Source organism: Rissa tridactyla, chromosome 8, assembly GCF_028500815.1.
Source record: "Rissa tridactyla isolate bRisTri1 chromosome 8, bRisTri1.patW.cur.20221130, whole genome shotgun sequence".
Lineage (NCBI taxonomy): Eukaryota > Metazoa > Chordata > Aves > Charadriiformes > Laridae > Rissa > Rissa tridactyla.
Window position 1 is genome coordinate 32,292,126 of NC_071473.1, and position 12,043 is coordinate 32,304,168.

Here is a 12,043-nt window from a genome sequence, read left to right on the forward strand (position 1 = left end):
TTTGGCACCAGCCACCGGGCTGAGAGCTGTAGCTGTGCTCATCAACCCCGCGGAACAAACGGGATCATATTTTAACGCTGATTTCTGGTACAAGGTGGAATGTAGTTTATCTCATCCTCAGTGAAACCACATGTAACTGTGGGTCGCTAAACTGAACTGGAAAGAGCTGTCTTTCCAGAGGAGTCTGGGCTGGCTTTTGGGGAAAGTAACAAAACATGAGATGTTTTATGAGTCTGTTCTGTAAAGACTTCATAGTTTCTATATTTGTTCTGCTTTTATTTATACTATTCCAACCAACTGATGAAAAATTTAGATAACTCTCATCTTTGCTGATGGTTTAACTATTCAGTTCATTGGCTGTGGTTAGCAGTGTGGGTGACCTGAGGGTCCTCAGAAATTGGTCAAACCTTGCAGAAAAGGTAAACCTTAATATTCTGGCATGAAATATGAGAGGAGCTGAAAGAGATTTATCTGAAGCATTTTCCTGCTATCATTATGTATTCTGTAGAAGACAAAGATCATAAAGGTCCAATTGCTACTTGTGGGCCAGCAGTTATTAATCAAATGAAAATAGGGTGCCATAATAAGGATGGGTTCAGAGTAACTGGGCTGGGCTCAGTCAGCCATTTCTATAGTGACGAACTCCCTGAGTGGTATTGACCAAGGTGCTTTGGAGGAAAATTTTCAAAAGTCCCCATTTTCTGAATTCCTCTCTGCTCAGTTCACCTTCTGCTTGGGTGCCCTTTCTGCTGGAAACCCACAGGCTCGTAGAGCTTCAGAGGCTCATGTCTCTGTAACTGAGCCAAGTCCTGGGGGAGCCTGCTCACCCACATGGGTAACAGTAGGGTACAGCTGTCAATACAATTGATCAAAAATGTGCATAGGAAAGGGCTTTTTTTTTTGCATTTGCAAAAAGGCTTTTAAGAATGAAATGTTCTACAGAAATGGCCAGCACCAATGCAAGCTTCAGCCATTTTTCAAACATAACAGTAAGCATAATGTATTATAAAAAGGAATAGATTATTTGTCCAAAAACATTGAACCTGTTTTTGAAATGGAGGTTCCATCTTTTAATTCTATATTTTGAAAATATTTCATGTGCTTGTCTTTTTTTAGCAGATAGACTTGTCAACTCTTGGAGTCAGGGACTGCTTCTTACGTTTGTGTATAGAACCTAATGCTGCTCTCATCTGAGTTATGCATCTAAGGTTGGACTTGCTCTATATAATACCTACAGTAATTAACAGTAATTAATCATCTGTCGTCAGACATCTTCTAGCTGTTAATACTATACTAAACATCTTTCCTTGTCAAAAATAGCTTTTTAAAGACATGTGGCTCTCATAGTATGTATGTGGTAGCTAGCTGGGACAACAAGCCACCCTGAATTCGGTTCCTAAATGGGGCTTAATGTTGGGGTACAATGATGATTACATTTGCTGTGCTAAAGAACCAGCTGTATTCTGTTCCCTCAGCAGGGCAAAAGGCACGCATTGAGAACTACCAGTTATTTACCCAATCCCACATGTGTTCCTACACAAATATGGACATTACTCAGTACCAATTTTAATCAGCCCAATATTTTAATATTGAATAGAAACACTCCAGGGATTATTTTCATTGTTCTATTGCTGATGAATTTCTTTCATGGGGGAAAAGCATAATTTAACATTCAGAAGTGAATTACAGTAGTGCTCTGACATGGGATAAAAACACAAGAACAATGGGCAGAAGATAGTTTTTGAAATTATCTTATCCTTCCCAATGAAAAGGAGAAATAAGTGAATAAAAGCATTTAATACTTGAAAACCTGGATTATGAAGAGGCATTTTTGGGTGTTCATTTGATAGGGGTGTGGAACTCCCGGAGAGGGAAGCAGGGAAAACTCAGTCGGTTTTCATATGGCTGAGCCACACTTTGTCAGGTAACCATTAGTTTTGATTTGTGGTATACCATTACAAACCAGTGAAGGGCAGCACTAACCAACTGTTTTAGGTAACTAGAAAGATCACTAATTATGTTTTCAAGTTTAAAATGATGTAAACGTTAATTGTTTGACTGGATTTGCTATGAAATTGGTTGCATTGCTGTATTACTGCAAAACAGTAACTTCAAGAGCATTCCGTCATCGTCAGCGGAATTCTGCAGCTACAAATTAACAGCTTACTTGTAATGGATTTTAGGAAAGGACATTTCATTTATTGAAAAGCTGAATCTCTTGCTAAGAGTATGGTCAGCTCAATTACTTTATTAGGTTATAGGGTAGGATCACCAAAACAGATTTTTAGCGGATTGAATTACGATTCATATCAGAAATACGTAAACAATAATATAGATATTTTTGCAGTTTAAAACACTGGAGGTATGCTTTTCTACAGATATTGGTAGATGAGATTAGTTCATTTATTTCCAAAGTTTCCTTCAGCTTTTTTAATAGGGAATAATGATTTGTATGTCTGATAAACTCATATTTATATTCAATATAACAGGATATTCGAAAGAACTTTCATTGGCAATTTTATTTTTTAACTCATGTCTGAAAATTTAGCTGTAAACTTGTACAGACTCTTTCAACATACTATCTTTCTTACTATGGTGTTTGGGAGGGAATAAATTAAAAGGTGCTCTACTACTTAGTCTCACTTTAAATGTCCTATGCCTCTGTGCACATTTAAAAATTACTTTAATAATTTTTTTTCCCCAAAAAAAGTAATATCTTGACTTTTCATAGGAAACTATAGTATAGTTTAAGTTAATGCAAACAATAGTCATCTATTTACTTGTAAAAACAAAGCTATAAATCGTTCTGAATTTGAAGGATTTGTCATGGCTGTGAAAAACAGATGAATCAGTCCTGTTAGATGATTAACCAAATACCCTGTAAATAAAGATCTTCACTGTGGTTTTATAGCAGAGAAAGGTCTCTCCATGTATATCCAAATAGCTCCCGACAATACTAATTTTGCAGCATTGTTCCTTTTCACAGAGAAAATAATTACTCTAATACTAGGAGTATGAGAGCGCTAAAGTCTTGACTCAGCTCATAAATGCAAGGGTGCGCGCGTTCGGCCTTACTGTCTCCTCCACATCCTTGCCGCCTGCCGTAGCCTCTGGCCACCCAGCTGGCCTGCCGCGGGGTCCCCAGGGCTGAAGAGAGATGGAGAAACCTGTCTGAGGTCTCCAGGAGCGCTTCTGAGTAGAGTGACTCCCGCTGACCCTTTGGGCAGTGTGCTGCCGATCAGCTTTTTAGACACATGATAAAGATTAGCGTAAAGCCCAGCAGTCAGGCAAGCCCTGGTCTATTAATCCAAAAGTGACTACTTCAACCTCAGAAGTTTTGGTGTGTTATATATCTATGAGTAATCGTTGTGCGTGCCTCCACTGTAAGCAAAAAGCAAGTTTGTGAGGAAAATTTTAAACAGTTGCTGGAGTTAACAGGACTTCTTGCTTTATCTGGAATTATTTTTGTTGTTTTATCTGAATATTTAAAGTGCTAATGTGAATTCAGATCGTGCTGCTCGCTGTGTACTTGCAATGTTTTGCATAGAATCATAGAATGTGTTGGGTTGGAAGGTACCTTTAAAGGTCATCTAGTCCAACCCCCCTGCAGTAAGCAGGGACATCTTCAACTAGATCAGTTTGCTCAGAGCCTCATCCAGCCTGGCCTTGAATGTCTCCAGGGATGGGGCCTCCATCACCTCTCCGGGCAACCTGTTCCAGTGTCTCACCACCCTCATTGTAAAGAACTTCTTCCTAATGTCTCATCTAACCCTACCCTGCTCTAGTTTAAAACCATTGCCCCTCGTCCTATTGCTACATGCCCTTGCAAACAGCCCCTCCCCGTCCTTCCTGTAGGTCCCCTTCAGGTAATGGAAGGCCGCTACAAGGTCTCCACAGAGCCTTCTCTTCTCGAGGCTGAACCCCAGCTCTCTCAGCCTCTCTTCATGGGAGAGGTGCTCCAGCCTTCTGATGCCCTGCATGATGTGGATGCTTTAGTTTGGTTGTTGTTTTTTTTTAAAGATGCCTTTACAGAAGTCTTTCTGGCATACAGCTGGACTTCCTGCCAAAAAAGGTCCAAGTGGTGGAGAACAGAGTAGAAATGGCATCCATGGCACTTCAGGCACAGAAAAGTAGACATTTGGTCTAAGCGAGTTACCTTGACTCCATATTGTGAGGGGATGAGATAGGCAAGGATTCCTGCCATGTAAGAGAACTAAATTAGGGAGGATTAATTACAGAGAGGACCTAACTGGGAGCCTTAAGGCTTATGAGTAGGCTCTAGGTGAGCGATGCCCTGGGCACCATCTCTGCAGCCTGGGGACGGCTCTGACAAATCGCTTTTGGGAGAGGTGCTGGTTTTATTTCCTCTCCTTCATACAGACATGCGGTTCCTTCAGCCTTGCCGTAGTGGAGGGAGGTTTTCAGGGCCAAGATGACTTGAGTTGTTTTCTTTCTCTAGCAGACTTGTGTACTAACTAAACATAAATATCAGAATTTTCACATTCCAATAGTCAACAACATTTATTTATATTTTAAATTTCACCTGCATTGCAAGACATTTATTACTATATTTAATATCCAAGACCATCCAATTAATTAATGAAAAATTCCTCTTCTCCTTTTAAGGGATTAAAATAATATTTTATGGGATGCGTCTAGGACACTGGTTACAATTAAAATGGCGACATTTGCTGCAATAATGGTTTTTATGTTGGAGAACCAGACCAATAGATCAGATTATAGAAAAGACAAATGCATCAACAAATGAATTAAATTATTAAAAGCTTAAGCTGACACTGAAGTTTTTATGTTTACTCTGATATGTAAAATATCTATTGATCTGAACTTTGATCAGTAATATTTACAAATTTATTCTCATATACATCATTATTATTGTATTCTCTTGTATTACAAGTATGCTAGGTTACCCGACTAGGCCCCTGGCCCTTCTGCCTGTACACTGCTTACCTGAGACACTGCAGTTGCTCAGATACCTTGAGGAGCTCTGCTTTCCACACATTGGTAGGGCTTCCATCTAAAAATAAAAAAGAGCAGGAGGGAAAATGTTTCCCCCAGGTGAAATTATACCGATGTCCTGGTTTGAGCAACACAGGGCTAATTTGTCTTTCAGTAATTTTATTTTTCAGTAAAGTCTCTTCTAATGCTTGGGAAAACTGCACTTTTAGAAGACTCTAGTGTCTGAATTTGTGAAAGTATTTACTTCATGGCGAGCTATGCGATGCAGCTTTCAAGGTCTCAGTGTTTTCAAGCCTTGCCAGGTGCAGGGATGAGGAGGAGCGAGATCTGGGCACTTGACCCCAGATGGCCAACAGGATTATTTCATACCATGAACGTCACATTGAATATAAATTGGAAAGTTTGCTGAGGAGTTCTTTTTCTTCCTTGATGGCTGTGATCCTGAGAACTCCTTGCCCTGAGCCCTTCCCTTCCTCACAAAGCCATAGTGCTCGCAGTGTCCCGCATCTGCTGTCCCTTGCTGGGAGTGCATGGCTTCCTGCTGATACAATGGGCTGAGTATAATTATCGTATATTTTATATTGGTATCAGGATCAATATTGGTTCTTTAGTGATATTAATGTTAATTATCTAGCCTTATTCTATTAAATCTGTTTGTATTTCAACCCTTGAGTTTCCTTGTTTTTCACCCGACTTCCCCTACCGCCTGGGGAGGGGTCATCAGGTGAGACAATAATTGCCTAAATGACAATAAATTTTGTGGGTTCCTCAAACCGTAACAACCGCATAGGTGCATCAGTTCACTAGCGGCAGTGTGTGTTGTGTGTGATAGCAGGCTGAGAAGAGCTGGTGGGGCCGTCCCTGGGTATGGATGGGTGCTGCTGCGTCCCAGACGGGTGTGGATGGAGAGGGAGCGAGAGTGATCCGGGGCTATCAATCAGCAGCGTCTTCTCCATCGGGGCTGGGTTGCATTGCTGAGCAGGAGCAGTAGAGCAGAGAAGGCCAAGGAGCAAAGACTGCATGAGTTTGGTTGTTGGCATGAATACGAGTTGGAGGAGAGGGAAGGCAGGAGGAAGTCAGACCCATCTAAAATGTGGACCCGTGTCAGGCTTGTGAGCTCGGACCACAGGGCGGTGCATCTCTGGAGATTTCTTTTGGGTTGGGTTTTTTTTTTTCAGAGATATGTGTTTCTTCAGGGTTTTTAAGAGTAAAGTTTCTGTGCGTAAGCGTTTCTTTTCCTAAGCCCTTGTTCCTCCTTTTCTTGACACATCCTCTGAAAAGGCGTTATGTTGGACATCATACACAGCTGTGACCTTGATGCCGCTGGGGAAGGGTGCAGGGTGCCTTGCCCTCCTCTGAGTTTGGACCTTTTGAGGGGTCCAAGTACCGGTTTCAGGACCTGAGAGGATGGGTACTTGCTGTACCATGCTCCAAAAAGGCATGTACAGAGAACAAAAGATGTGAACTCGGAGGTTTCTCTTATAAAATAGAGCTTGAAAGGGACTGCTTACAATAGACAAGTAATTCCAGAAAAGCAAAACTGGATCAAGCTGAACCTGGGGTTTGTTAAGAGCAGAAAGCTAGGCAAGGACACGGGCTGCTGGTGAAAAGAGAGTATCTCCAAAGGCAAATAGTTTAGCAGAATTAATTTTTTTCAGACTTATGCACAAACACAGAAAAAGGATTAGAAAGAAAAGTTTCTGAAATCAGAAGTTAAATGTCAAGGGGACGCATCTGCAGTTGATGCTAAAGCTACAACTGCCTTCAACAGGTGCATGGCTCAGATTTGTGTCTTTCGAAGGTGCCTGCAACGTATCTGTCGTGGTTTAACCCCAATTGGCAGATAGGACCACACAGCCGCTTGCTCACTCCCTGCGGTTGGGGCTGGGGAGAGAATTGAAAAAATAAAAGTGAGAAAACTCATGGGTTGAGATAAAGACAGTTTAATAAGTAAAGCAAAAGCCACGCAAGCAAATGAAGCAAAACAAGGAATTCATTCACTGCTTCCCATGGGCAAGCTGGTGTTTAGCCATCTCCAGGAAAGCAGGTCTTCATCACGCGTAACCGTTACTTGGGAAGACAAATGCCATCACTCCAAACATCTTTCCCCGTTTCTTTCTTCTTACCCCGGCTTTATATACTGAGCACAATGTCATATGGTGTGGAATATCCCTTTGGTCAGTTGGGGTCAGCTGTCCCAGCTGTGTCCCCTCCCAACTTTTTCGTGCCCTCCCAGTCTGCTCTCTGGTGGGGCGGTGTGAGGAGCAGGAAAGTCCTTGACTGCTCAGCAACAAACTAAAAACACCAGTGTGCTATCAACAGTATTTCTCATCCCAAATCCAAAGCATTAACACCAGCTGCTAGCAAAAAAGTGAACTCCATCCCAGCTGTAAACATGACAGTGTCCTTTGGGCCTTCTACCCTCTTTAGCTCTTTAATTTCAGCAGCTTTGATTGCAGATCTGGGGCTGGGTTTGCAAGGACTGGGAACTGGGAGAGCGTGTTTTGACAGTAGTATCTGCCACACTGGAGAACTGGGCCACTGGCTTCCAGTCCTGCCCAGCATTTCATGCAGATCAGAATCAACATCAGCTAAAGCTGTAAGCTTAAGTATTGGCCATGTATATCATTCTGCCTGTCCAGTTTGCAGTGCCCCTCTATATTTTTTCCTAAACAGAAAAATGGTAATTAAAATTATATGAGGAACATACAGTTGGACATTGAAGTGGTAGAGCAGAAAGAGCATAGCCAACAGGTGTAAGAACATAAACTAAAATACTTGTTCTTATTTTTCATATTCTTCACCTGATGGCTGAAATCACAGATTATATCCAGAATGAGAAACATTGCGTGCTTGACTTCTATATATTGCAACATCTAAAAAATGTATTATTTATAAAGTCATAAATATATTATTTTACATTGGTAGCTATTTAGTGGCATGAATCTAAACAGTATTTTTACAGGAAATAAAAACATGCTGCTCTGATTGGAATCTGAAGTGACCCTGCTGGAACAACCCATAATGGGCTCTACCAGGAGGCAAAACGGGGCCGGGAAGCCAGTGGGAAGATGGTAAATACTCCTGTGAGAGTAAAGGCAGTACAACTTATAACTGCAGATGCTGAAGCTTGTAGATAGCTCTACTTAGGGGAATAATTTCATATTAGTTCTTAAGGGTTCTTTTGTCTTTGTTATTCCACTCTCACGTAAATAAATATGTAGGATATCTTACCAAACAGAAAACACAAAGTCTTTTACAATAGGGAATTGCAATATTTAGAGTCGTGTCATGTCACAAGTTGTTGCCTGAACTCCCATTTACTTCTGAGAAACTTGATCCAGCTGTCCTGAAATAGCTGCTTACTCCATTCAGATTCTTATAAAAAAATCCATTAAAATTGTGATCTGAACTAGTTTTGTTTTTTTTTAAAGGCTTTGTTTTGCTCAGCCCAGCAACCTGAGAGTTCAAAAGATAAGCATTTTTCAACATGAGTAACCTGAAATGTATTGTAAAAGAAAGCCATCAGAAACATTGTTTTCTAATACATTTCATAGTTTATTGATGCTGAGTAGTGCAAAAATCGTGGAGAAATGCATCTAGAGTCATTTTGTCACTGGAACATCATAGAAAGTGTGATTAGTCTCATAATGAATAATAAACAACATGTGGCTGGAACTGCAGGGAGGAAGCACGTGCATGACTGCAGTAACAGTCTTGTGGGGCGATTATGGGTGTTAAGGTCCTCTCCCCTCCCCTGAATGCAGAAACGATCATCTGGCAGCACAAACAATTGCTGTTCCATTGTCTTTCATGCACAGGCTGCTAAAAGCGTATGGGAAGTGAATTGAGATGTGTGTCAGAAATGACATTAACATGGGAAGTCTATTCCCTTGCCGTGGTTCTCTCTCGGATAACTTGTGCGCGGTCGTCTCACTGCAGCTGTGGTTTTATCATTATCAGCATCAGATGCATCCACTTGCTTATTTCTGCATCCTTTTATTCACAGCAAATGAAAACCAGAAGGTCCTTTTCAGCTGTATGTGCGGCATGTTCTCCAGTCGATCCAATAACTTCATCTGTTTTCTTCTGCAGATTGGCTTCTTTGCTCCCATCTGCCATGTAGATCTCTAAAGTGTTGTGGGAATTGCTTAAGCAACATTGGTGTATCAGATAAGAGAGAGAGGCATTTACTGTGGAACACATAAAGAACTTTTCTTCCCTTTTAACAGTTTTGAATCAATTAGTTAATAGAAGGTTAGTGGTTCATGGAACTTGATGGCTCCTTAGCAGCTTCCTGAGAAGACAGGAATCTTTGGATGGTGTTATTGCACCATGGTGACATAATGTTTGTGACATCATTCTCTACCACAGTGGTTGTCGGCAGGAGAGTGGAATTAATCCAGCAGCCTGGTGATTTCTGGAGAAGCTACTTTAGTTTTGTCCTGGCAGATACTGAAAAGAATAAGGGTACCAGTAGGATGAAGTCCTTTTTGATGCCATCTTTGCTCCACCTTGTATGGTATATTAACCATACCTCAGTCATCTCTCTATATCTGCACCTCTCAATCCTATTACCAATTACTGGAACCAGCCACTCTCCATATGTATTTTAGAAATTAGTTTCTGATTATTAAATCATGACTGCATGTTAACACCCATTATTTTTATAAACCCACTGCAGACTCCCATGCATTATAAATAAATTGTATTAACTCCAGTTCATATGAAATATTTATAAATATTATGGAAAGGGCTCACTTTCCGTGCATAGTTATTAGACATTTTAGATTATAGAAGATTGCAAATGGTCAATTATGTAAAATTATGAGAATACAGACTTAAAACTAGGCTCATAATCCTACGACGAGAGAGACACACAAAACCAAGATTCCAACTGGGTTCAAGAAGAGTGACATGCTTTATGTTTCTTAATTATCTTTATTTCCCAGTAGTATTGCTATTGCCAGAGCTCAATTTACTATATGCCAATGAAAGAGTAATAAGTTGCAGAGACACTCCTATATCAGATGAGAGATTTTCACTCTCCTGTGCTGTCAGAACATAAACCCATAGGGGACAGATGATTTTAGCTATACTGCATTTGACTTGGAGCAATTTTGGAGTTTGGGCAAAAATCAGTTGTGAAGTAAATGGTTTTTACCAAAAAACCCTGCTGGAAACGGGCAATGAGGCTGTTGATGTCACTGAATGTTAAGCAGCTAATAGGAATTACAGATCTGAATATTTTTGTAAATCTAGGTCATAACTCCTGACTGAGTCTTTGAAAATATCCCCTGGTGTGGTAATAAAAACCAGAAGCCAGAGCAGGAGTACTGAGGCTGCTGGTTCGCAGTGCTCTAGTTTATAGAGTAGGGGAGGACGTGGCTGAGTGACAGCAAGAAGTTTTTTTTTAAATATTCATCCAGGTTCCACTGAATCCAATGGAAAATATTTTTGCTTCTCTGGGAGAATCTGGGGAGACCGGTGACAAATACCTCTGGAACCTTCAGCCTGGTGGTCCAAGCCGGCCTGTTGTACAGCTGCCCATTGGTTTGCCCAACAGGGTTAGAAGGTTTTCAGGGCTCAAAGGCTCAGCTTAATGTCCGTCACAGCTGACAGGAGTCTTATTTTGGTCACTGAGGAGAACTCAGGTGGGCATTCAGCTTGGAAAAACCTGGTAAAAGTGCCGCTCTCATTTCTCACCGGCTACAATAGACTTTGAAGATGCAGGGGCAGTGCTTGGGTGGTTCACTGCGGTGAAGCGGGGCGGCTGTGGGGGATCCCTGATTCACAGCTGCCTTCTGCCGTCCCTGCGGGAGGTTGCAGGTCCCTGCGAGCTCTGATCTGTCATTTGTTGGTGGCTGGGGGCATATATTGGGAAAGCATCGGTACATGTTCATCTTCCCAAAGCGTCTGCTGTTGATCAGTGCTGTTGATCAGTTATTAGGTCAATTCTTAGCCCTGACTCTTAGCTTGCAGAGTAACTGCTCATACAGTTGTTCCTTTAACTGTGGCTTCCTCTTACCCAGCTCCCACATCAACCTTTGACTGTAAATATATTTTGTAACAAAAACAGTCCTCTGATCCCAAACCCTAACTCCTCTTGTTGGTAGCAGTTCCGACAAACCCATGCCTAAACAGGACTCTGGGTTTTCATGGGGGAACCAGCCAGTTCCCAGCACTCGTTCGGTTCCTCCAGCACGTTGTGATAATGTTGCACTGAAATGGCTGTGGTTCGAGTGAGCTCACACCAGCAATGGAGAAGCAGAGAGCCAATTCGAGGAAGAGAATACAGTAAGCTCAGATAACAGTCACACAGTGATTTTGGGGACTGGAATGTCTTTTGAGAAGTTTTAGCTTTTTATTTTGGTAAGGAAGCTCTTCTAAGAGGACTTGGTACAGTCTTTTACATAAACATGATAAACCTGCTTACCCAACCTCCTTTCACCCACAGCTGCCTTCTAACTAAATCTAGGTTATGTCCCCAGTTAGAAAAATTAATTAATAAACAAGTTAAATGTTTGTACAGCACCTTGAAGCTGTGAAGTGCTGTCTAAATCCTGAGAACTAGCAAGTCTCTCAATTATGATACAGCATGTTTATACAAATATGTTTGATGTCCTCAGAACATTTGGACTAAGTGGAGCGTATTTCCTGTTGAGAATAGATTTTGCTGGTTGGAATCCATGCCTTACGAAATGCAGACTGCTGTCACAGCATCCAGTTCAGGAAAAATAACAACATAAAGAAACATAATTTGCAGCGTTAAAACTGCATTTTCTAAATATTTGGAAGCAGGAGGAAAAGATTTCAAAGTATCCCCTCTTCCTTGTTTGATCTGAATCGTGTTGCTTTGCTGATTATAGGAGCACCTGCAAGTTTTATTTTAGTGGTGTTGCATTTGACAGTAGTTAATGGTCTGACTGTTTTCATTATGTATTTTTATGAGTTTATCATTTGGACATTTTAAAATGGAAACATAATGAAAATCATAATAGAATTAGGAGGCTTTTCTCTAGAAGAACAGTTTTCTCTATAGCCTGCTCCCACCAATACCACTTTT